General features: G+C 37.0%; 1 protein-coding gene across 6 annotated transcripts in view; it reads right to left on the bottom strand.

The window, feature by feature from the left end:
- The window catches only part of TEX9 (testis expressed 9), a 196,377-nt gene that overhangs the window by 55,762 nt on the left and 113,485 nt on the right, over window positions 1-27,130 (bottom strand). The gene's annotated exons all lie outside the window — the stretch shown is intronic.

The following is a 27,130-nucleotide window of genomic DNA, read 5'->3' as shown; positions in this document are numbered from 1 at the left end:
GAAGCCAGCCTAGCGCGCAGACAGAAACTCTTAAGTTGGAGTGGGAGAGGTTTCAACCAAGGCAGGCAGGTCCGTTTCTAAAACTCAGTAACTCAGCAAGCTAGTAAAGCCCCTACTCTGTTATTTCTCTTCCAAACTTACTGGCCACTTCGACCTCCAGTTTTTAAAAAAACGAACTCTTCATTGGAATTCTTTTTTTTAATTTTTTTTTTATTTTTTAGATTTTATTTATTTATTCATGAGAGAGAGAGGCAGAGACACAGGCAGAGGGAGAAGCAGGCTCCGTGCAGGGAGCCCGACGTGGGACTCGATCCCGTGTCTCCAGGATCAGGCTCTGGGCTGAAGGTGGCGCTAACCGCTGAGCCACCCGGGCTGCCCCCATTGGAATTCTAAGTTCTAATTTCACACATTTATTTACAGCATGATTAAAGGCTCAGTCTTTCAAATCAGTCACCCTAAATTCACGTTCTGGCTCTGCCACCTAACTAGTTGTATTCTCTTGGGTAAATCACTCTGTATCTTGGCTACTTCGCCAATAAAACGGCAGTAAGAACAGTACTATGAGAAGTGAATCTGTGATTAGGATTGTGGCTGACACACAGAAAGTTAAATTTTTCAACTCTTGGTATAAAATCAGGAGTACATAAATAAACCTTCACATTTAGGGTGTTAGCCTTAAAAAAATTTAACTGCCTGTTATTTTACCAGCAGAAATGGATTTATTTCGGAATACAGAATTGCCATCTGAAACAAGCAAGCTGAAGCAGAACTACAGGCAAGTCCAAGGAACAAAGGGGAGAACCGCTCTTACACAAGAAAGGGGGATGCTGGGAAAGCCGTTATAAACAAAAGTCCATTGAAATAAACTGGGAGTTTGAAGTGCAGTGGCTCTCCATTGGCGGGACGGTGACAGCCTCTTATTGGCTGGGCTGTTGCCAGGGCATGAGGAACACCCTACTTCCTCTTACTGGGATAGTAAAGTGTATCCACGTGCAAATCTGTCTCTTCCTGTTGGATTTGTAATCATCAAGTGGTAAAGTTTGAGAACTACCCCCTAATGGTCTCCTGACTCTATTCTCAACAAAGTTTCCATTTATTAATTTTCACAAGAGTCAACATTTAGCAAGGGTGCCAAGACCATTCAGTGGGGACAAGAATTGTCTTTTAACAACTGATACTGGGATGAGTGGATACACGCATGCAAAAGAATGAAATTGGACCCTTACTTCACACAGGATATAACAATTAATTCAAACTGGATCAAAGACCTAATCTTAGATACAAATATAAAGATCTTCAAAGAAACCATAGGTGAAAATCTTCATTACCTTAAATTAAGTAATGATGTCTTAGATATAACGCTAAAAACAAGCCACAAAAGAAAACTCAATAAACTGAGCATCATCAAATCAAAAACATTTTGTTTAAAAGGATACCATAAATAAAGTGAAAGATGAAAAATAACAAGTGTTGGGGGACATGTGGAGAAATTCAAATCCTCATACACTTTTGGTGAGAATATAAAATTGTGCAACCACTGCAAAAAACAGCCTGGCAGTTTTATATAGAGTTGCCATGTGAGCTAGCAACCTATTTCTAGGTATATATCCAAGAAAAATGGAAATTTCTCATATACCTTCACAGAAAGTTGTACACAAATTTTATATAGAAGCATTATTCAGAATAGCCAAAAGATAACCCAAATGATCATAGACTGATTAATGGCAAATAAAACTGATTATTTTTTTAAAGAATGATATAATAGTTTTATTTTTTCAGAAGAATTTTATGTATTTATTCATGACACACACACACAGAGGCAGAGGGAGAAGCAGGCCTCCTGCAAGGAGCCTGACACGAGACTCGAACATGGATCCCAGGATCACTCCCTGAGCTGAAGGCAGATGCTCAACCCCTGAGCCACCCAGGCCTCCCAATAGTTTTATTTTAAGATAATTTTTTTTTTAGAGAACAAATCAAGGGTTGCTGGGGGGCAGGGGTGGCTAAAGGAGGGATGGGTCTTTTTTTTTAAGATTTATTTATTTGACAGAGAGTGAGAGAGCAAAAGCATGAGGAGTGGCAAAGGGAGAGGGAGAAGCAGGCTCCTTGCTGAGTAGGGAGCCTGATGTGGGGCTTGAACCCAGTACCCTGGTATCATGACCTGAGCTGAAGGCAGCTGCTTAACTGACTGAGCCACCCAGGTGCAATACGTACAATGGACTATTATTCAGCACCAAAAAGTTATGAAGTACTGATACATACTACAATATGGATGAGCCTTGGGATAAAATGAAATGTGAAAGAAGCAATTCAGAGTAGACTAAATATTGCATGATTCTAATCCAATATGACCACATATTATATGAAATATCCAGAATAGGAAAATACATAGAAACAGAAAGGAGATTGGTGGTTGCCTAGTTTGACAGATGATGGGGGATTAGCTAAGGGGTTGCAATGGTTTTTGTGGGATTAATGTAAATGTACTAAAATTGATTGTGATAATGGTTACACAACCTTGTTGACTATACTAAAAGCCAGTAAATAGTGTGTACTTTTTATGGGTAAATGGTAGGTATGTGAAATATGTCAATCAAGTTCTTAAAATATTTAAAAATTTAATTATTAAATGGAAAGGTCAAGGGACAGAGAAAGGAATACCACACTAAAGCTAATCAAAAGAGAATTGGAGTAGCTATATCAATCTCAAGCAACGCTGACTTCAGAACAAGGAAATTATCAGCAACAAAGAAAAGCATTACACAATGATAAAGAGGTTAACACTCCATAGAAACACAACAATCCTTTATGTGTATGCACCAAACAATTTAGTGTTAAAATGCATGAAGCAAAACCTAAAAGGACTGCAAAAAGATAAAGATAAATCCACTAACATATTGGGGATTTTGATACCCCTTTTCAGTAATTGATAGTTAAAACAGGCAGAAAATCAGTAAGGATATAATTGTCCTAAATAGCACTATCAATCATCTTGATCTAATTGACATTTATAGAATACTCCCTTCAAACAGAATATACATTCTTCTCAATGTCAAAACATTCACCAAAATAGACCACATTCTGGGTCATAAGATACATATTAATAAATTTAAAAGAATAGAATTTATATTAGTTTCCTAGGGCTGCTGTAACAAAGTACCACAAACTGGGTGACTTAACACAGAAGAAATTTATTGTCACACAATTCTAGAAAATAGAAGTCCAAACAGGTGTTGGCAGGGCCATGCTCCTTTTGGAACCTGAAGGGGGGAATCCTTCCTAGCTTATGGTGGTTGCTGTCACTCCTCAGAATTCTTTGGGTTGCAGATGCATCATTTTAATCTGTGCCTCTGTAATCACACAATGCTCTCCCCAAGTGTCTCTGTCTTCACGTGGCATTTCTTCTCATAAAGACTGTAGTCATATTGACCAAGGACACTGTTTCATGTCAATCTCAGCCTATCAGCAGTGATGCTATTGGCTAGGAATGCCTGGGGCACTCACCTGGGCCCATACTACTTGTGGCAAGCCTGCATAGATATTTCCACAACCAGAGCCAGGGTTGTGAGTGGACAGGCCCTTATGGTTCTTATTATGAATGCAAGATGCACCTCAGTCACAACTATCAGGGAAAAACAAGGTTCATTACTTACAAATCCTGGAGGGTACACAGCATGCCCAAGGACCATGCAAAGGAGGTTGCAGGTAGACAGAGGGAATTCACACCTGGGGTTATGCCTTTATCAGGATTGAGAATGGGTTGCCTAGGGTTTCTGTGATTCAGTCTTTATTGGTGGGTTTTCAAATGTAAGAATGGGAATTTGGGTACAAGGAAGGGAAAGAAGTCAGTTACTCAAGCAGTCAGTTATGTAGGTTACCCAAGGCTTCCTAAAAGGAAAATTTCATGGGTAGGCGAGGCCTGGCTCTTTATCTAGCTGTCTAGGTAGTAATTGTGTCATCCAGCTGGCAACATGTTTATTCAAGATAGATATATTTGAGGGGACCCCCGGGTGGCTCAGTGGTTTAGCACCTGCCTTTGGCCCAGGGCGCGATCCTGGAGTCCTGGGATCGAGTCCCACGTCGGGCTCTCAGCATGGAGCCTGCTTCTCCCTCCTCCTGTGTCTCTGCCTCTCTCTCTCTCTATGTCTATCATGAATAAATAAATAAATAAATATTTTTTAAAAAAAGACAAGATAGATGTATTTGAAAGGGATGCCTTGGCAATCGAATGCTTAATGTCAGCCACTTACACTACAGACCCATCCTAAATGCCCTCATCTTAATTTGATTACATTTGCAAAGACTCTACTTCCAAATAAGGTCAATCCACAGGTTGGGGAGCATGGTTTCGGACTTTCACGTATTTTTTGAGGGGATACAATTCGACCTATAATAAGATCATACTGATTATGTTCTCAGCCCACAATAGAATTAAATTAGAAGTCATGTAACAGAAAAATAGCTGGGAAAATCCCAAAATAGTTGGGGATAAAACACATACTTCTAAATAAGACATGAGTCAAAGAAATCTCAACAGAAATTTTAAAAATATTAAAAAAATATTTTGAACTAAAAAATATTTTGAACTAAATGAAAATGTAGCCTATTAAAACTTGTTGGATATAGCAAAAACAGTGCATAAAGTACTTACTATTAAGTGCATATATTAGAAAAGAAGAAAAACCTAAAATTGACAATCTAAGTTTCCACCCTGGCAATGAAAGAAAGAAGAGCAATTGATGTTAAAGAGAGAGAGAGAGAAAAAAAGAAAGAAATAAAAAGTAGAACAGAAATCAATGGACTTGGGACACCTGGGTGGCTCAGCGGTTGAGCATCTGCCTTCTGCCCTGGTCGTGATCCCAAGTCTGCAGATCAAGTCCCACAGCAGCTCCCCATAGGGAGCCTGCTTCTCCCTTTGCCTGTGTCTCTGCCTCTGTGTGTGTGTGTCTGTGTGTGTGTCTCATGAATACTGCCCCCCCTCTCTGTTCTCATGAATAAATAAATAAAATCTTCAATGGGGGGGGGGGTTACCAGGGTGGCTCAGCAGTTGAGTGTCTGCCTTTGGCTCAGGGCGTCATCCTGAGTCCAGGGATCGAGTTCCACATCAGGCTTCCTGTGAGAAGCCTACTTCTCCCTCTGCCTGTATCTCTGTCTCTCTCTAAAAAAAAAAAAAAAAAAAAAAAAAAAAAAAAAAAAATTAATTAATTAATTAAATAAAAAGAAATCAATGAAATTGAAAATGAAAACAATAGAGAAAATCACAGAAAACAAGAATCTAGTTTTTGGAAAGATTAATAAAATCAATAAACCTCTAGCCATGTTAACCAAGGAAAAAGAAAAAAGATGTAAAATTACCCATTTTGTGTTATTTCATTTGATGGTCAGTTAGGTATGACCACAAGCAGAGACACAGGAGATAAGCAGGAGGCATAGCATGCCATACAAAACTACATAGGAAAGCCTCAGTTGGTAAGAAGACAGAAAACAGAAACAAGGGAAAAACTTAGGCTAGAACTTTATTGGGGTTTCTGCAGAAAAGCCAAGGTGAGGTGGTTTAGGATTGGCTAGTTTGAATCCTTTCAGCAGGCTTTGGGGCACAGAGGCTGTCCCTAGTTGCATGGAATCCGGTCCTGGGACAATTAAGGCAGAGAAATATTGCTTCCTGGGGTATATAAGGACAAGTAAAGGAGATATTACTCTGGATTAGTTACTTTGCATACCAAAGGCATGTTCCTGGCTGAGCCCTTTGCTATCTCTGAGAATTGGCTAGCCCCAGGAAAGACAATCTCTCACCAGGCAGAAAAAATTTTTCAAGATGTCAAAACGTCATAATCCACAGAAAATTTAAAAATATAAACAATGAACTACCAGGATCAGAAATGGAAGAGGGATCATCATTAATTATCCCATGAACATTAAAAGAATAATAAAAGAACACTATAGACAACTCTATATCCACAAATTTGATAACTTAGATGAGATAGACCAATTCCTTGAAAGATACAAACTACCAAAACTCACACAAGGAGAAATGGATAAAGATTTTTGACTCAGTCCTCAGGGACTGAGTAAAAACCTTCTGAGAAAGAGAGTGCCTGGCCCAGATGGTTTCATTGGTGAATTCTACCAAATGTTTAAAGAAGAAATGGTACTAATTTCCCACAATGTCTTCTAGAAAATAGAAATAGAGGGAACGTTTCTAATTAATTCTATTAGCCCAGCATTACCTTAATAATGAAAGCAGTTTAACACAGTATAAGAAGAGAAAACAATAGACTGATATCTCTCATGAATATAAATGCAAAAATCTTCAACAAATATTAGCAAATAGAATCCAACAATGTACAAGAAGAATTACACAACATAACCAAGTGGGGGATTTATTCTAGGTGTAGAAAAATGATTCAGGGATCCCTGGGTGGCGCAGCGGTTTGGTGCCTGCCTTTGGCCCAGGGCACGATCCTGGAGACCCAGGATCAAATCCCACATCAGGCTCCCAGTGCATGGAGCCTGCTTCTCCCTCTGCCTATGTCTCTGCCTCTCTCTCTCTCTCTCTCTCTCTCTCTCTCTCTGTGACTATCATAAAAAAAAAATGATTCAACATTCTAAAATTGACATAATTCAGCATATAAAGAAGATAAAGAAGAAAAATCATATGATCATTAATACTGATGCAGCAAAAGCTTTTGAGAAAATCCCAAAACTTATATTCTAGAAAATTTCTCAGCAAAAAATTCTCAGAGGAAAACATTCTCAACTTGATTAGGAACATCCACCAAAAACCTACAGCAAACGTCATACTTAAAGGTGAGAAACTGAATAGTTCCCCCTAAGGTCAGGAACAAGGACATCCTCTCTCACCATTCTTATTTAATATCATACCTAAACTCTTACCTGGTAATAAGACAAGAAAATGAAATAAAAGGTATAGATTTGGAAGGAATAAATACAATGTCTTTGTTCAGAGAAGACATAAGTATCTATGCAGAAGATTTCAAAGAATCACCAAAAAACTACTTCCTGCAACTAATGAACAAGATTGATAAACAAAATGTGGTATACATATACAGAGAAATGTGGATCCATGCTTTAACATGAATGAACTTTGAAAACATGTTAAGTGAAACAAACCAGACACAGAAGGACAAATATGATTCCACTTATATGAGATACCTAGAATAGGCAAGTTCAGAGACAGAATATAGACTGTCTCTGGGGAGAGAGGGACTGGGTAGTTATTTTTTAATGGGTACAAAGTTTATGTTTGGGATGATGAAAAAGCTCTGGAAGTGGAAAATAGTGGTCATTGCACAACATCGTGAATGTACTTAATGCCATCAGACTGTATACTTAAAAAATAGTTAAAATGGTAATATATATATATGTGTGTGTGTATATATATATGCACACATATGTATGTGTGTGTGTATAACCACAATAAAAAAATTCCAGTTGAGGAGCATCCTGCAAAATACCTGATCAGTACTTTTCAAAACTATCAAGATCTTCCAAAACAAGGGAAGTTTGAGAAACAATCATAAGCACAAGGAGCCTACAGAGACATGACAATAAAAATGTAAAGTGGTATTCCATATAGAATCCCGGGACAGAAAAAATACATTAAGTTAAAAAACAAAGAAATCTGAATAAACTATAGACTTCAGCTCATAATAATGTGTCAAGAATGGTTCATTAGTTCTAACAAGTGTGCCATACTGGTGTAAGATGTTGATGATACGGTAAACTGGGTGCAGTGTATATGGAAACTCTGTACTATATTCTCAGTTTTTCTGTAAACCTAAATCTGTTCCAAAAACTAAACTCTATTTAAAAAAAAAATAAGCTAAAAGAAACGTCTTTAACAGAAGTGTGAGCTAGATCATCTGCAGCACCCTCATCCTGTAAAACAACCAGATTCTGTCAAACATATTTGCATTGCTGAGTCTGCAAAAGTAAGGCAAATTTCTGTGTCCTCCTGACATCTCTCACTCCAGCTCTCTGCCCCCTCAGATAAACAAAACTGATTCTGCAAATATGCAATTAAGAATAAAATGGACTAACCCAAGAAAATGCACATAAAAGAACTGTGCTCAGAAAACAAGACTTAGCTCAATAGTAATATGAAGGGGTTAAACCAGAGACTCTTGCTGTAAGCTACTAAATTAACTGATAAAGGTTCCAAAATAGTTCCAAATTGGTAATGTCCCTAGGCTTCCAGCAAGATCTAACACAAAACCTCTTCAGCCCCCTAGATTCCTGGATTAAGATCAAGAAAATGTGAGTGCACCATCAAAAATCAAAAGAAATTATAAATATTTATAACTCCAAAGAAAGTCAGATATCAAAATTTCATCATTCTGGAGTGCCTAGGTGGCTCAGTTGGTTAAGTGTCTGCCTTCTGCTCAGGCCATGATCCCGGGGTCCTGGGATTGAGCCCCACATCAGTTTCCCTGTTCAGCAAGAAGTCTCCTTTTCCCTGTGCCCCTCTCTCCCACTTCTACACTCCATCTCTCTCGCTCACCCTCTCAAATAAAGAAAATCTTTGAAAAAAAACAACACAAAAAACCAAAATTTTATCAGTTATGTAATATAGAATATCTATTTAGAAAATATTTAAAGAAATAAGGGATAATTATAGCGATGAGTAAGCAACAAAGGACTATCAGGAATGGTCAAGTAGTTGTGACTAATAATTATAGAAAGCTTTTAGATATTAAACACATATTTGTTGAAATAAAAACATTCAGTGGATAGGTTGAATGTCACATATTACACAGATAAATTGTTAACCATAAAATACCTAAGAGAACTCTCCAGAATGAACAGAGAATGATAAGGACATAGTAAATATAAAATAAACGATAATTACAGAAGTTAGGCTGAGAAGATCTGACATATTAATAACCAGATTTTATTTTTTCTTTTTTTTTAGATTATTTATTTATTCATGAGAGACACACACAGAGAGAGAGAGGCAGAGACACAGGCAGAGAGAGAAGCAGGCTTAATGCAGGGAGCCCAATGTGGGACTCGATCCTGGGACTCCAGGATCATGCCCTGGGCCAAAGAAAGACTCAACCGCTGAGCCACCCAGGCGTCCCAATAACCAGATTTTAAATGTTGATAAGCAACATTACAAAAGTTAATTGCTTAGAATTTTTGAGAATTTAGGAAAGACATGAATGTACAGATTCAAGGAGCGCAGAATATCACAAGGAGGATGAAGTTAAAAACCTATTCTTAGGGATCCTTGGGTGGTGCAGCGGTTTGGCGCCTGTCTTTGGCCCAGGGCGCGATCCTGGAGACCCGGGATCGAATCCCACATCGGGCTTCCGGTGCATGGAGCCTGCTTCTCCCTCTGCCTGTGTCTCTGCCTCTCTCTCTTTATCTCTCTGTGACTATCATAAATAAATAAAAATTAAAAAAAAAAACCTATTCTTAGATTTAAAATCCAAAAGATTTTTTAAAAAGCATCTTTGAAACAGCCAGAGAGAAAAAAGGCAACTTACAAAGAAGGAATTAGACTGAGAGCAGATGTTTTAAAAGCAGTGATGGAAGCCAGAAGACAGTAAAATAGTGAGTGAAATTCCAGAATAGTAAGCCCCATTTTAGTGAGAATTTGTATCAAGTATGATGGATGACTAATCACCAATTAATCATTAATGATTGGCTGCCTTCTCTCTAGCTCCCATTTTCAAACTGGGTGGAATAAACTTTTATCTTCCAAGTGGATGAGATAGAGGATGTGGAAGGATGAAGAAAGAGCATGTAAAGGCATGTGGGAAAAAGGAAGCACCCTATCTCAGGATACAAAGCAGCAGAGGGTAAGTCCTTTATTGCCAATATTCTTCTAGTCCATTCTCCTTTGATGAGCCTGACTTTTTTTTTAAGATTTTATTTAATATTTATTCATGATAGATATATATAGAGAGAGACAGAGACAGAGACACAGGCAGAGGGAGAAACAGGCTCCATGCCGGGAGCCTGCCAGGGGATTCGATCCCAGGACTCCCTGGGCCAAAGGCAGGCACTGAATCGCTGAGCCACCCAGGATCCCTGATGAGCCTGACTTAATTGGCCCCACCTATGTAGGAGATTACTATAAATTACTATAAATGCTGTCACTGTCCTGGAAGTTCTAGCCAGTGAGACATGATCCAGAAATGGCACCACTGGTGTTTATTTTGAATCAGACAGCCACCACCAAGTGGTGCAGAACCACAATCAGGATGAGCAAAGATTTTAATTATAGACCCAGACCACTAAAATTTCTAGCCAACCAGCTAGACAGACTCAGGTGACTCATTTCTTTAATTTCCACAATAAACCCACTCTTCTTTTCACGCCATCAGAAATTTTCATCTTCACTGATCATATTCTGAGGGGATTTTATTATATCTTCAAAGTGATAAAAATTTTCAATCTAGAACTGTGCACTCACTACTACTACATTGCAAGAGTGAGGATGAAATAAAGACATCTTCAGATAAAGATGATCTAAGAGATTTACCACTCAAATATACATACTAAAGGAACTTCTAAAAGATGTGCTTTAGGAAGAAAGAAAATCATACCAGAAGAACGCTTTGAGATAACTGAAGAATAGTAAGCATATAAAATGGTAAACATACATGTAAGTCTAAATACTGTTTAAAATTCCTACTAATAACGATGCCTAATCTGTGGAATTTTGTTTAAAGGAAGACTGAACATTGGATTCTCATCAAACTTGGCAGAGAAAGGAACTTCTTCAACCTGATAAAGAGCATCTAAAAAAAAAAAATCTATGTATAACCTCATATTTAATGATAAAAAAGCAAATGCTTTCCCCCTAATTTAAGGAACAAGACAAGAATTTCCATTCTTACCACTCTTATTCATAATCATATTGCAGAACTGAGGGTCCCATAATAAGGTAAAGTAATCAATCAGTCTTGGAAAGGAGGAAACAAACTGTCTCTATTCACTGATGACATGATTGTCTATTTGAAAAACTCCAAAGAATCTACCCAAAAGAGTCCATGGAATTATTTAGAGATGTTAGCAAAATTGTAAGATATAGAAAAACTACTTTTAGTTCTAAATGCTAGCAGTGAACAATTGGAAATTGAATTTTGAAATGCAGTACTATTTACAACAGCACCAAAGGGACATGAAATGCTAGAGTATAAATGTACCAAAATATGTGCAAAATCTATATGCTGAAAACTGCAAAACACTGGTGAACGATACCAAAGAAGACCAAATAAATAAAAAGATATTTCAAGTTAATGAATTAGGACACTCAATATTATGAAAATATCAACTCTTTCCAAACAACATCCCAGCAGGATGGGAATGCAGTGTTGATTATTCATTACCTAAAATAATGAAGGAATTACACTAGCCAAACAGTTTTGGGAAAGAACAGCAATGTTGGAGGAGTCACAATACTGGATATTAAGACCACGGCAATCATGACAATGTAGTCTGAAAAAAAAGTAGATGTTCCATGCACATCAATGGAACAGGAAAGACAGCCCAAAAGTAGACCCACACATTTTAATAAAAGAACAAAGGCACTCAATGGAAAAATAATAGTCTTTTTAAATAACTATAAATCCATATAAAAAAGTTAACTGATGGGGTACCTGAGTGGCTTAGTTGGTTAAGCATCTGATTGGCTCAGGTCATGATCTCAGGATTTTGGGATTGAGTCTCACATGGGGCTCTCCGCTCAGTGGAGAGTCTGCCTCTCCTTCTCTCTCTCAAATAGAAAAATGAAATCTTAAAAAAAAAAAAAAAAAAAAACTTAACTGATTGCAACTTCACACCATATAAAAAAATTTGAATATGACTTATAAATTTGAACCAATAGTTACCATATAACCCAACAATCTAGGCAATTACCCAAGACAAATGAAAACACATCAAACACAAAAGACTGTATACTATATGATTCCATTAATAATAAATTCTAGAAAAGGCAAACCATAATGACAAAGCAGATCAGTGGGTGACTGTAATTGGAGGTGGGAGGAAGGCATTGCGTGGAACGGGCCACAAGGAAATTTTGATTGTTGGAAATGTTCTATAATCTTAACTGTGGTGGTGGATATATGGCTATATTTAAATACCAAAACTCATTAAACTATTCAATTAAAATCAACGAATTTTATTGTGTAATTATTTCTCAATAAAACTGTGGGGGAAAAAAGATTAAGATATTCCTAAAATTCCTCCAATTTGGGCTGACTTATTGAAATAACTTTTTAACTAAGAGTCATCAGTGTCCACCCTTTTCCATATAGTATTATCTTTTGTATCATCAAGTGTGGGTTATGCAGCATTTATTAAGAGTGTTCCACTATTTTATTTTTTCCAGAATTTTCTTCCAAGCTTCTGACATCCATTCAGCAAATTTTAATGTGAATGTTGGAGCAATGATAATTATAACCAAACCTTTTCTGTTTCTACTGTTTGTCTGACTTTAACTACAAGATGCCTCTGACTTCAGATACATTAAAATGTGGAAAAAGAAGGACATTTTGGAATTGAAATGTGGGAGAAGCAAGCACAGTTTAAGTCCTGGTGAAACAAACATTTTATTATTATAAAATAGTCTATCTCCAATAATGCTTTTTGGCCAATTTTATCTAATATTAGTATAACTAACTTGGCTATTTTTGATTAGTCATTTTCCTGGTCTATCTTTTCCTCCTCTTTTTCACTTCTGGAGCTCAGCCCACGTTTGACGATTCAAGGAATCGAGAGAGCCAAAGTTGGTGTATGGCAGAGTCCAGGATGCTTGATGGGAGGGAGGGAGACACCTCACAGAATAGTACCAGTACCTTTAAGATAAGATTTGTTTGTAAGTACAGGAGAGACACCCCTAGGAACCTCCAGAAATAATTGAAGGACATTGCAGAAGTTGGTAGTATCTTCTGTAAGCAAGTGAAACAAATGCCAGAGATATCTGATGATTAATGAAGGAATGACTCCTATCTCCGACTCAGGATACAAACGTGCCAAATACATAAATGTGTTTAAACCAGGAAAGATTCCACTAAAATGAAAACAAAAAGCAAAAACAAAACTCCAACAACAACAAAAGATTTCACTAAAATGTTTATGGAAATTGAATATCTTTTTAAAAATCTGTATTTTCTAATTCATTATGAAGAACACATTACTTTTCTAATATTTAGAATTCTAAAAGTAAAATGAAACAAATATGAGGTGACCCATCTAAAATACCATGGAAAAAATGAGCAACAGGCAGACTGAGAAAAGATCTCTGGATTTGGCAAGAGATACTGGTCTCAGGAAGGTTATTTATAGTAAAGTGGAAGAATTAGAAGCCATGTTAGAAGGGAATGAGTGGAAGGCAGTTACTGTCAACGATATGTTTGAGGAATCTGGTGCCAAAGAATGGTTGTACACTTTTCTTGAATCAGTCCATATCTAAAAACCTGAAGCTTACACCTGACCAACTGAATTGATTTGTGCTGCTTTCTTTATGGGCCACTTTACATTTTTCACCACATCATCTCTTTTTGTTAGATCTTTTCCCCACTTTTTATTGGATTTTATTTTAAATAAGTAATTTTAATCATGGTCAAAAAACTTCTTTTAGTAATTATTTGATTCCTTCTTTATTAATGTGAATTTTAAAGAAGCCTGTTACAATTTATGAAATGTAGATTATATTTTTCAAAAATGCCTTCTATTAATTTAGAGTGCTGATGTGATTTTATTTTTTCCCCAGTAGTACTGTAGAGATATCCAAAATTGAGTAGTATTTGTTAGTTTCATTTTTTTTTTCATTTAAAATATCCAGAGCTAAACATTTCTTTGTGGAATCCTTAGGAGGTGACTATTCACTTTTCAACAGGCTTTTTCTTTAAGGTAAGTAACCAGAATGAAAAACAACAACATATACACTAATTTCACTAAAACAAGCTCATATATTCAGAGTCCTTCTCAACAAAAAATAAAATTCTATTGCAAACAATAAAATAAATAAAAAATACATTAAGATGTATAGTTATAAGTGGATAAAAAGAAAACAAAGCCAGTCTAGTCTGGACAATAGGAAGATTACAGAACCAGCTTAGTCTTAATTTCTCTCCTCTTGGTTATAAGTTTAGTAGAAAAATTTTAAATGTGTTTTCCAGCCTCAGTTATCAAAGAACTTTATAACAAATTTATATAGGGAAAGTTCTTTTTCTTCACCTATAGAAAAAGCCAATGTTACTAAAATATGGGTAATCTCTTCAATATCTTATGACAAATATAGACGCCTAAATAAAACCTGTTTGTTGAAATTATTTGCTTTAAAATTATTACCAGAAAATACTATTTTTTAATTTAAGCTTTAAGAAACAAACTAATCTAGGGATCCCTGGGTGGCTCAGCGATTTGGCGCCCTGCCTTCAGCCCAGGGTGTGATCCTCGGAGTCCCGGGATCAAGTCCCACATCAGGTTCCCTGCATGGAGCCTGCTTCACCCTTTGCCTGTGTCTCTGCCTCTCTCTCTCTCTCTCTCTCTCTCTCTCATGAATAAATAAATAAAATCTTTAAAAAAAAACTAATGCAATACAATAACATACTGTGGAAGAGTCAACTTCTTACGAGTCATGCTTAATACATAAAATGAAATTTAAAAAATTTTTTTGCATCTCACTAGCGTCCCTAAATATGTTATATAATCTATTTTGGGAGGGCGATATAATTTCTGGATGTCCTTCTTCCTCAACAGTTTGACAACTGGCAGTAAGCAATAAGGCATATTCACACCCCTTATTCTTTGTTATGTGTTTTTCAGCAACTGTTCCCTACCTTCAAATATTGTGTAATTAATGTCAGATGAAGTCAGACAGGAGTGTGTTAAATCCATAGCACTTCCTAAGCAAAAGCAGAGCATAGCTGTAATTATTAAAAATCTTCTTTATGTCACTGTTTATGTGCAATAATTATTAGATCTGGTTGCAAAGCTGCACCATACTTTGATCTGTCGTCCCTCAAATGACAGAGATCTCCTCAAGTCCTGCCCTGATTAAACCAAACCTCTGGTGTTTTTCAATAATACTTGCTATCGACTAAGTGACTTAAAGACTCAGCTAGAAGTCAAGTCATGGATGGCACACATCATCTCTCATAGTGTCACTTTTATTTTTTTTAATTTTTTTTATTTATTTATGATAGTCACAGAGAGAGAGAGAAAGAGGCAGAGACACAGGCAGAGGGAGAAGCAGGCTCCATGCACCGGGAGCCCTACGTGGGATTCGATCCCGGGTCTCCAGGATCACGCCCTGGGCCAAAGGCAGGCGCCAAACCGCTGCGCCACCCAGGGATCCCTCATAGTGTCACTTTTAAATAGGATGTACTTTGTGATAAACTTTTCAGTGTTTTTTATTTCTTCTTTGAATGGAACTTGAAAATTCACAAGTAGTCTTCCATAATTCAATTCTGCAAATATGTGAAAAAAATTAGAAATGTTTAGATAGTCTATGTAGCCACCCCATCTGTTTTGAAATAATGTTTCACAGTAATGAAGATTTATAGAACATTCCATTTTGATAGGGAAACACTGTGAAAACAAACAGGAATCTAAAGGATGTTGTGAATCAAGAGTCAGATACTTTACCAAATGAGCCACTCAGGTGCCCCATTCGATTTTTTTTTGTTCTTTTCTTTGTCTTGGGGTCGGGTTTGTTGGGGTTTTTTTTCTCGGGGAGGGGGGGGGCTTCTTCTTTCTTCTTTTCTTTTTTGGCTTGGCCGTCTTTTTCTTTCTTTTTCTCTTCTTCTTACTTTCTTCTTCTTCTACTTCTTACTTTCTTACTTTCTTTCTTTCTTCTTCTTTCTTTTGAGGTAGATGGGGAGGGACAGAGGAAGAGGCAGAAGAGAATCTTAAGCCGGGTCCACACCCAGGACAGAGCATGACTCGGGCTCAATATCATGACCCTGAAATCATGACCTAAGCTGAAATCAGGAATCAGACACTTAACTGACTGAGCCAGCCAGGTACACGTAGATGTTATTTCTTAGTAGGAACTTATAAGTAGTGCATCAATCACTTAGTATGTAGCCCATAGAGTAGGTGTTATCTAAGCCCTTGTTACTCAAAGTACAATCAATGGGCATGGATTAACAAAATCAGTGTGACCTAGGAATTTCTAAAACGGAGAATCTCAGTCCACATCCAAGACCTACTGAATCAAAATATGCATTTTAACAAGATCCCAGAAGATCTGTATGTACACTAAGTTTTGAGAAGCACTGCTGGACTGTTTAGGATTATAAAGAACATTCTCATGTTATTTCAATTAACAAGAATCTATTGTGGCCGTACTGAGGGGAGGTTATTGGAAGAAAAGGAAATAGTCTCAATAGCCATATCACTAGGCTATGGAGAACTGGAATATCATTAAGGAAACAACATACTTCTAGTATTCTGCTTACTTCAGCATACCAACAGTAGGAGAGTCTTGCTTCCAATTCCAGTGTTCATTTACCACTCATTTACTGTCTTTATTGCTACTGCTCCTGTCAATAACAATGAAATAACTCTTTGACAGCAGGATTCTCATTCAAACTCTCTAAGGGAAGTCTCCTTTGGTATTGGCCAGTTATTGGGCACAGGGCACCACTCTTAGCCAACACTCTCATGATAGGCTTACTCACCTGCATGTTTGGGTCTAGTCAACTGTGGTTATTATTTTGAGATCCTATAAGCCTAAGCATGGCCACTTATGTGTAAGGGCTGCTTCTGATCTATTTGTTCAGAAAATGGCTATGAGCGGGTCAGGCACACAAATATACCCCGTATCACAAGGGCCCAAGTATTTGTTAATCAGTTTTGCATAAAAATAGGAAATAATTAACTTTTGATGGTTTAGAAAATAAGTGAAATTGAAAAGAAGATGGAGAGGGAAAAAAGAATTCAAAGGTATGTAGAAATGTATTTTTCAAGGACTCATATATTCTGAAATTATGTAACAGAGCTTATATTAACTGACTGGATATCTTAAGATTTTCGAGTTAGAGTAACTAAGATTTTTTGCATGAAAAGCTTATTTTTTAATTTTGAAGAAATTCATTTCTGATGTGACAAGAATTATGTTTACTGCTTCCCAGTAACTTGATATAAAATGTCACATGACAAGAATACTAAAAACAAAAATAATAAACAAGAATAGAAGTGCCATCAGCCACTATATTGCCAAAGAAATAGTAAATTATTTTTTAAAATCTGTACTAATGGAAGACACATGGCAAAGCTTGCAAGAGAAAAGCATCAATCAGGGCAGCCCTGGTGGCTCAGTGGTTTAGCGCTGCCTTCAGCCCAGGGTATGATCCTGGAGACCGAGGACTGAGTCCTATGTCAGGCTCCCTGCATGGAGCCTGCTTCTCCCTCTGCCTGTGTCTCTGACTCTGTCTGTCTGTCTCTGTCTCTCTCTCTGTGTCTTTCATGAATAAATAAATAAAATCTTAAAAAGAAAAAGAAAAGCATCAATCAACATCTGGATATTCCTTTAACACCCAATCAATCACTCAACATTTTCCAGACTCCTGTCTGAGATTCTTTTTAAACCCATACATGCCAGCTTCTTGGAAATGAAGTTCATTCCCCAAAGTATTGAAGTTGCTTCCTTTTCAATCTTGTTCATGTTAGAATGGCTTTAAGCTCTATGTAGGGATACATTCAGATCAAGAGCTTCATTATGTACTTATCATACATCCTCTCCTCATCTCAAGTACTAAAGAGGATAACAATAGTGTCTAAAATGACTTGTCAACAAAGTTACATACTAAGATTTAGAGAAATCAGAAGGAAGCATTTTATATACCTCCACTTGGTACTTCAGCTGAAAAAAAACATTTTGAATTAAAGAAATATGTGATGCCAAATAACATAACAGTTCTCTCTTTCACACATAGGATATTTAACCCAAAATTTGTGACTACATTAAAATATTTTATGAAACTGGAAAAATCTTTAAAGATTTTATTTATTTGAGAGAGTGCATGTGCACAAGGTGGAGGGGTTGGGGAGGGAAGAGAAGGGGAGATGGGGCAGAGGGAGATGGAGAAGCAGGCTCCCTGATAAGTAAGGAGCTGATGTGGAGCTCCATGTGAGGCTTAATCACAGGACCCTGGGCTCATGACCTGAGCTAAAAGCAGACACTTAACTGACTGAGGGACCCAGGTGTCCCTGAAGCTAGAAATTTTTTGAGCTCAAATTGCCTTGGGTAACATTGACATTTTCACAATATTAATTCTTCCAATTCATGAGCATGGAATATTTTTCCATCTCTTTGTGTCTTCCTCAATTTCTTTCAGAAGTGTTCTATAGTTTTGAGGGTATAGATCCTTTACCTCTTTGGTGAGGTTTATTCCTAGGTATCTTATGCTTTTGGGTGCAATTATAAATGGGATTGACTCCTTAATTTCTCTTTCTTCAGTCTCATTGTTAGTGTATAGAAATGCCACTGACTTCTGGGCATTGATTTTGTATCCTGCGACACTGCCGAATTGCTGTATGAGTTCTAGCAATCTTGGGGTGGAGGCTTTTGGGTTTTCTATGTAGAATATCATGTCATCGGCGAAGAGGGAGAGTTTGACTTCTTCTTTGCCAATTTGAATGCCTTTAATGTCTTTTTGTTGTCTGATTGCTGAGGCTAGGACTTCCAGTACTATGTTGAATAGCAGTGGTGAGAGTGGGCATCCCTGTCTTGTTCCTGATCTCAGGGGAAAGGCTCCCAGTGCTTCCCCATTGAGAATGATATTTGCTGTGGGCTTTTCGTAGATGGCTTTTTTTTTTTTTTTCGTAGATGGCTTTTAAGATGTTGAGGAATGTTCCCTCTATCCCTACACTCTGAAGAGTTTTGATCAGGATATTTTGGCAACTGCTAAGTCTGATTGCTTACGTCATTCACTGAAATTAAAATTAATGACTTCTAGCTAGGTGTAATTTTTTGCCCAGCCAGAGACCTAGAGATCATCAAGGATTACCTTGCTATTTCTTCATTCTTCTCCATTCATAACCATATTACCATCACATCGGTTGCAAACTCTTGTGCAACTTTAGCCCTCTGCTGTGACATAGTTTTTTTTTTTTTTTCTTTTTGTTATATTGAAGTAGAACTACACATCTGATATTTGGAAACAAATCCAAAGGCTTTTGACTATGATTAGGTATCTTCTTTAAAGAAGGATGGAAAAATCCTTTAAAAGGCGGGGGGCGGGCCCAGGTGGCTCAGCGGTTTAGCGCCGCCTTCAGCCCAGGGCCTGATCCTGGAGACCCGGGATCGAGTCCCATGTCCGGCTCCCTGCATGGAGCCTGCTTCTCTCTCTGCCTGTGTCTCTGCCTCTCTCTCTCTCTCTCTGTGTCTTTCATAAATAAATAAACAAAACTTTTAAAAAAAAGGAGGATGGAGTTTTAATACTCTTATTTGCTTTTTGGGCTGAAATGTTCAACAGTGATGGTATACTATCATAACTCCATTATTTCATTTGAGACCGGTTATTTAGCAGATCTTTCTTTATCCTTTCCTGGAGACGAAAAACAGCAACCTGGCATAAACTTGAAACCTACCTTGCACCTATGATGTCCTATTTATTGCTACTAAATGAATTTATTTCTCTAAGAAAGAGATTCTCTAAATCTCAGGAATCATGGTCTATAGCTACAAATTATTTCACTCTTTTTATTAAAAAGAGGAAAAAAATTCATTGTACCTTAAGTGTCTGGAGTTTGGAAGCCTATGAAGAGAGAATTGACTAATGGTCCACTTAAACAGTGACCCTTCATAAAACTATGGAAATGTTTTATAGTTTGTTTTTCCATCATACCCACTCCACTGCCATCAGTTAATTAACTATCTTCTAAACCATTAGGCTTCCCACAGGTATTTTTGCTGTATTTAGGGACCTCTTAAGGACCAATATAAGTTCAAGGCCTAATGAAATGAATAAAAAGTTATGACATTTCTAGGACCAGGATTGATGTATCCATAGCAGAAATAAACTTTAATCATTTAAGATCACCAGCCTAAGGGTCAGACCTATCCAATTTTAAGGCTATTCCAGACTAAGTGAATAAAATTTTAAATTGGTTGGCATGAATGGAATGAGAACCCTCCAAGCACCTGTAGACCACTATGTGGCTTCCTTGTTCTCTGCCCCTTGTCTTTAGTGCCTGCTCAATAGGATAAATTTTGGCCTTAGTTCCTGGTTTGTCATTCCCACTTCTGGGTCTGGAACTTTTCTAAGAACCCCAGTCTACTTATTTATCTCCATAGCCATCCTAAGCTTACTAAGCCTAACAATTATATTGGACATGTCCCCTTGAACTCTCTGGTTTGAATATTTGGTCACTACACACTTACCAACATGAAAAGAATCATAAAAATTATTTTCATCTTTTTACAGCTGACCATATAGTTAACCATTGACCAATGCGAAGGTTAAAGGTACCAATCCCCCCAAAAGTTAACTTTGACTACTCCAAAATGTAACTATTAATGCCCTACTATTGACTGGAAGTCTTACCAATAACATAAACAGTCAACATACATTTTGTATGCTATGTGTACTACATAATGTATTCTTACAATAAAGTAAGCTACAGAAAAGAAAATGTTATTAAGAAAATCATAAGAAAAAACATTCACAAAAGTACTGAAGTTATCAATACCATAAGCTTACATTGTCTGTTTACAAGATGAACTGTCAGTTCCTATATCGATATTGTTTTATTTGATATAAAACACTGTAGATGCTATGCATGTTTACTAACCCTGGACTCAAAATTAAAAAGATAATATCAAAAAAGGAATTTGTAATTATTTACAGGAATAAGGACTCATGCATTAATAATGAAGAAGCAGCAATATGATTGCTTTGCTTCATGGTAGCCTAGCCTATACACTAATGAATAAGGTGTTATAAAATTTTTATGGCATACGAGTATTACAATTAAATTCATAATACAGTTTTTAAAAGATTTTGTTTTTTATTCATGAGAGACACAGAAAGAGAGGCAGAAACACAGGCAGAGGGATGAGAAGCAGGCTCCATGTAAGGAGTCTGATGTAGGACCCGATTCCAGGAATCCGGGATCACGCCCTGGGCCAAAGGTAGACACTCAATTGCTGAGCCACCAGGGCATCCCTCATAACACAATATTAGAAACAATGTAAATCTTTGAAACTGAAATGACAAAACAGTAAGAAAACTAAAACGTTATTAATTTTATATTAACTATAATTCACTTTATGCCTATGTGAGGATAGGCTGTCCACTTCCATACCAGTCTTATACAACGTTCTACATGATGAACACTTGGGCAATGATGATAATGGTGACACAAAAACATCTCACACAGTTCCTGTCATACAGTTATTAGGTTTTTATATGAAGATACTCATATATATATACAACAGAGAAGTTTATTGATTGTACAGCATGATGATTATTACTATTCTTTAAGTTGAAGTGAATTATTTTCACATTGAGTGGGCTGAGGAGGAGGAGGAAGAGGAAGGGTTTGTCTTGGTGCCTCAGGGGTAGCCGAGGGGGAAGAATTAAAAGAGGTAGGAGGGGAGGCAGGAGAGGCAGGCACACTCACTGTGACTTTATGGAAATGTATTGTAATTTCTGTCTGACTCTTTTTCCCCACTTCTCTAAAAACGTTTCTGCATAGTACCAATTCTTCTACCATTTGCTTTAGTTTCAGTGCCTATGTCATAGAAGTGTCCAGGTTATAGAAGAAGTCAAAGCAGTCTTGAATAATCTGAACCCTTCTGCCAGGTTCTCTAATGTCAATTTATTTATTTTCTGACACCACTTCTATATCTTCCTCATCATGTGGCACTGGCTTGGAAGCACTTCTTTCCATCAAACTATTAGCTCTTGGATTTCTCCAAGATCCATATCTTGAAACCCATTACCCCCACACCCTTTTATCTCCCATACCCACAATCTTCATAGTTTCCTTGATTGTCTCTGTTGTAAATCCAGGGAAGTCATGTACTACATCTGGACAGTTTCTATGATAGGGATTTATTGTTTAAGGCTTGATGATTTAACAGCTTTTTAAAAAAATAAATGATGGTATTTTCAATAGTATGATCCTTGAGGCTTTCATGATATTATATCAGTCTCTTCCATGACCTTGACAATCCTTTATAGAGGACCATGTATAATGAACCTTAAAAGTCCTTATGATCCCCTGATCTAGGGATTGAATTAGAGATATTGTGTTTGGGAGCAAGTAGACCATTTGATGCTTTCAGTATTGAACTCATGGGGTCTTGGGGGGCCAGGGACATTGTCTACTATCAAAAGAACTTTAAAAGGCCATCCCTTACTGGGAATGTACTTCCTGATAGGGACAAAGCATTTATGTACCAACCAAGAAAAAGTATTCTCATTGTCCAAGGCCCTCTAGTTATACAACCAAAAGACTGGCACCTGGTGTTTATCTTTTCCCTTCAAGGTTTGGGTTTAGCAACTTTATAGATGAGGGCAGTCCTGATCATAAACCTGACTGCACTTGCACAAAATAGTAGAGTTAGCCTATCCCTTCCTGCCATAAATCCCAGTGCTCACTTCTCTTCCTACTAATAAGTGTCCTTGTGGTATTTTTTTCCTAGGATAGGGTACTTTTGTCTGCATTAAAAATCTGTTCAGGCAGATATCCTTTCTCCTTAATGATCTTCTAAATAATATCTGCCTGTTAGACAAATAGAATTTGTCTTCTGCCTCGTGGTTGACAGAAGCTGCTCCTCTTGTTATCTTGACATTTAAAAAATTAAACCTCCTTCTAGAATTATCAAACCATCTTTTTTTTGCTGGCATTAAATTCTCGAGCTTTAAATCCTTCACCTTCCTTTTGCTTCAAGTTGTCACATAATGATTTTGGTTTTTCCTGAATCCTATTAGAGTCTATAGGTATGCATTTCTTATGCCAATGCTGTACCAACCTGAAAGCTGAATTTTCAATATGAGATTAAGAAGTATTTTGCGGGCAGCCCAGGTGGCTCAGTGATTTAGCATCGCCTTCAGTCTGGGGTGCCATCCTGGAGACTCGGGATCGAGTCCCATGTCAGGCTCCTTGCATGGAGCCTGCTTCTCCCTCTGCCTGTGTCTCTGCCTCTCTCTCTCTCTCTCTCTATCTCTTTCATGAATAAATAAATAAAATCGTTTTAAAAAAAAGGTATTTTGCAAAAATCGCAAGGTTTTTACACCAGCTAGTGTAGTTCCAGTGGTGGTTTTGTACATTTTCTTTTCTTTCTTTACTATGGTCCTTAATGCTGGATTAATTTCTCTTGAAATGGTGAGCAACCACAGCTGCAGACTTCTATCTATGATACATATCAAGGAGTTCAACTTTTTCTTGTAATGTCATGACTTTTCTCTGCTTCTTGGGAGGACTTCCAGCACCCCTAGTGGCACTTTGTATGGATCCCATGGTATTATTTGAGGGTTATGGTATTGTACTAAACACAATAAAAATATATGAGAACCAATAGATCACTTTTTGCTGTGATATGCAATTTACTGGAGAGACCAAATGTTCACACAGAGATGATTAGCATCACATGGCATTTTAAACAAATACTCCCAACACCTGAGCTCACTGCAATAGCTCAGGTGGCTGAGCTAATAATAGGTGGCTATGAAATTATTACAGTAGTACAGTATGTAGTACAGTTAATTTTATGCAGTTATGATTTAATACTACATTATAAGTTTGTCAACTGTGAATGGTGCCATGTAAACTCTATAAATGTTTGCAGAAATTCTGATAAACTAACTTTTTATAATAGATCTGTGTATATTTTATGGCAGCAAATGATAAAATGGACTAGCATCTACATACATTTGATGTATTCGTGACATGCCTAACTTTTTAATTTTTTCAATATTTCTAAAGCTATGTGATTTGTCTGCAAGTTTTTTTCAACTTGTCACAAATCTCTAAACAATTTTCCAATATACTGATTGAAAATAATCCATGTATAAGCATACCCATGCAGTTCAAACTCTTGTTGTTCAAGGGTCAACTGTATACACACACACACACACACACACACACACGTAACAGAACATTCTGTACTGATACGTCATTTTTTGTATATATGTATATACACAGTACAGTACTGTAAATGTATTTTTACTTCCTATGATTTTCTTAATAACATTTTCTTCTCTCTAGCTTACTTTACTGTAAAAATACAATATATAATACATGTAACATACAAAACATGTTTTAACAACTATTCATGTCAGTAAGGCTTCCAGTCAATAGTAGGCTGATAGTAGTTAAGTTTTGGGAGAGTCAAAAGTTACATGCAGATTTTCGACTGTGTGGGGAGTTGACACTCCTAATCCACATGTTGTTCAAGAGCCAACTGTAAATATGTATACATCCCTATCTCTATCTATCTATCTATCTATCTATCTATCTATCCTCTATCTATCTATCTACCATCACACAATTCTATAAGATATGTAATATATTTTATCAACACAGAATTTTTTAAAAATAGCTTATGCACCAGATCTTATATAACATACAGGAATATAAAGGTAAATAAATTAGAGTCACTAAGCTCAAATTCTTATAGTTAGTTGAAAAAGAAATATACACATAAATAACTTCATTAAAATAAAGGTGCTATAAGCAAATTTGACACAAGTCCCTGTGAAACTCCAGGGGAGAGACACCTAATCAACTCTTATGTAACTAACTAACTTTGAACCTAAAGCAGATGAAAGCAAGAGAGTCTTCCTGTGAGGAGATAGTCTTAACTATTCTTGACAGATGTTCTTTTAGTAAAAAAAAAAAGAGAGAGAGAGAGACAGAGAGACAGAGAGAGAGAGAGAGAAAGACAGAGACAGAAGAAGGGAGTTCAAATTCTGGTATGACTAATCTATTAGACCAACATTTTTGCAGATAACAACAATAAAGTTTGAACACAATAAATAAAATCACCTGTAGGAACTGGGTGATGACTAAAACCAGATAATTTGTGAAAGAAAAATTATACTCGACTACAGGGAATGGCATAGAAGTGAACTTCTCATTATTATAGCTTTTAACAGAAATTAGAACTAAATCACAAGAAGAAGTTTGGAAGGATTTCAAACACATGGAGGTTAAGGACCATCCTGCTAAAATGTGAAAGGGTCAACCAGGAAATTAAGGAAGAATTAAAAAGATTCATAGAAACTGAAAGAATGAAGATACAAACATTCAAAATCTTTGGGATACAGCAAAAGCAGTCCTGAGGGGGAAATACATCGCAATACAAACATTCATTCAAAAACTGGAAAGAACTCAAATACAAAAGCTAACCTTACACCTAAAGGAGCTAGAGAAAAAACAGCAAATAGATCCTACACCCAGCAAAAGAAGAGAGTTAATAAAGATTCGAGCAGAACTCAATGAAATAGAGACCAGAAGAACTGTGGAACAGATCAACAAAACCAGGAGTTGGTTCTTTGAAAGAATTAATAAGATAGATAAACCATTAGCCAGCCTTATTAAAAAGAAGAGAGAGAAGACTCAAATTAATAAAATCATGAATGAGAAAGGAGAGATCACTACCAACACCAAGGAAATATAAACGATTTTAAAAACATATTATGAACAGCTGTACGCCAATAAATTAGGCAATCTAGAAGAAATGGACGCATTTCTGGAAAGCCACAAACTACCAAAACTGGAACAGGAAGAAATAGAAAATCTGAACAGGCCAATAACCAGGGAAGAAATTGAAGCAGTCATCAAAAACCTCCCAAGACACAAAAGTCCAGGGCCAGATGGCTTCCCTGGGGAATTCTATCAAACGTTTAAAGAAGAAACCTTACCTATTCTACTAAAGCTGTTCAGAAAGATGGAAAGAGATGGAGTACTTCCAAATTCGTTCTATGAGGCCAGCATCACCTTAATTCCAAAACCAGACAAAGACCCCACCAAAGAGGAGAATTATAGACCAATATCCTGATGAACATGGATGCAAAAATTCTCAACAAGATACTAGCCAAAGGAATACAACAATACATTAAGAAAATTATTCACCATGACCAAGTAGGATTTATCCCCGGGATGCAAGACTGGTTCAACACCCGCAAAACAATCAATGTGATTCATCATATCAGCAAGAAAAAAACCAAGAACCACATGATCCTCTCAATAGATGCAGAGAAAGCATTTGACAAAATACAGCATCCATTCCTGATCAAAACTCTTCAGAGTGTAGGGATAGAGGGAACATTCCTCAACATCTTAAAAGCCATCTATGAAAAGCCCACAGCAAATATCATTCTCAATGGGGAAGCACTGGGAGCCTTTCTCCTAAGATCAGGAACAAGACAGGGATGCCCACTCTCACCACTGCTATTCAACATAGTACTAGAAGTCCTAGCCTCAGCAATCAGACAACAAAAAGAAATAAAAGGCATTCGAATTGGCAAAGAAGTACTCAAACTCTCCCTCTTCGCCGATGACATGATACTCTACATAGAAAACCCAAAAGCCTCCACCCCAAGATTGCTAGAACTCATACAGCAATTCGGCAGTGTCGCAGGATACAAAATCAATGCCCAGAAGTCAGTGGCATTTCTATACACTAACAATGAGACTGAAGAAAGAGAAATTAAGGAGTCAATCCTATTTATAATTGCACCCAAAAGCATAAGATACCTAGGAATAAACCTAACCAAAGAGGTAAAGGATCTATACCCTAAAAACTATAGAACACTTCTGAAAGAAATTGAGGAAGACACAGAGATGGAAAAATATTCCATGCTCATGGATTGGAAGAATTAATATTGTGAAAATGTCCATTTTACCCAGGGCAATGTCCATGTTTAATGCAATCCCTATCAAAATACCATGGACTTTCTTCAGAGAGTTGGAACAAATTATTTTAAGATTTGTGTGGAATCAGAAAAGACCCCGAATAGCCAGGGGAATTTTAAAAAAGAAAACCATAGCTGGGGGCATCACAATGCCAGATTTCAGGTTGTACTACAAAGCTGTGGTCATCAAGACAGTGTGGTACTGGCACAAAAACAGACACATAGATCAATGGAACAGACTAGAGAATCCAGAAGTGGACCCTCAACTTTATGGT

This window comes from Canis lupus, chromosome 30, assembly GCF_011100685.1.
Source record: "Canis lupus familiaris isolate Mischka breed German Shepherd chromosome 30, alternate assembly UU_Cfam_GSD_1.0, whole genome shotgun sequence".
Taxonomy (NCBI): Eukaryota; Metazoa; Chordata; class Mammalia; order Carnivora; family Canidae; genus Canis; species Canis lupus.
Note: the sequence above shows the minus strand (reverse complement) of the source record. Positions and strands in the feature narration are given on the sequence as shown.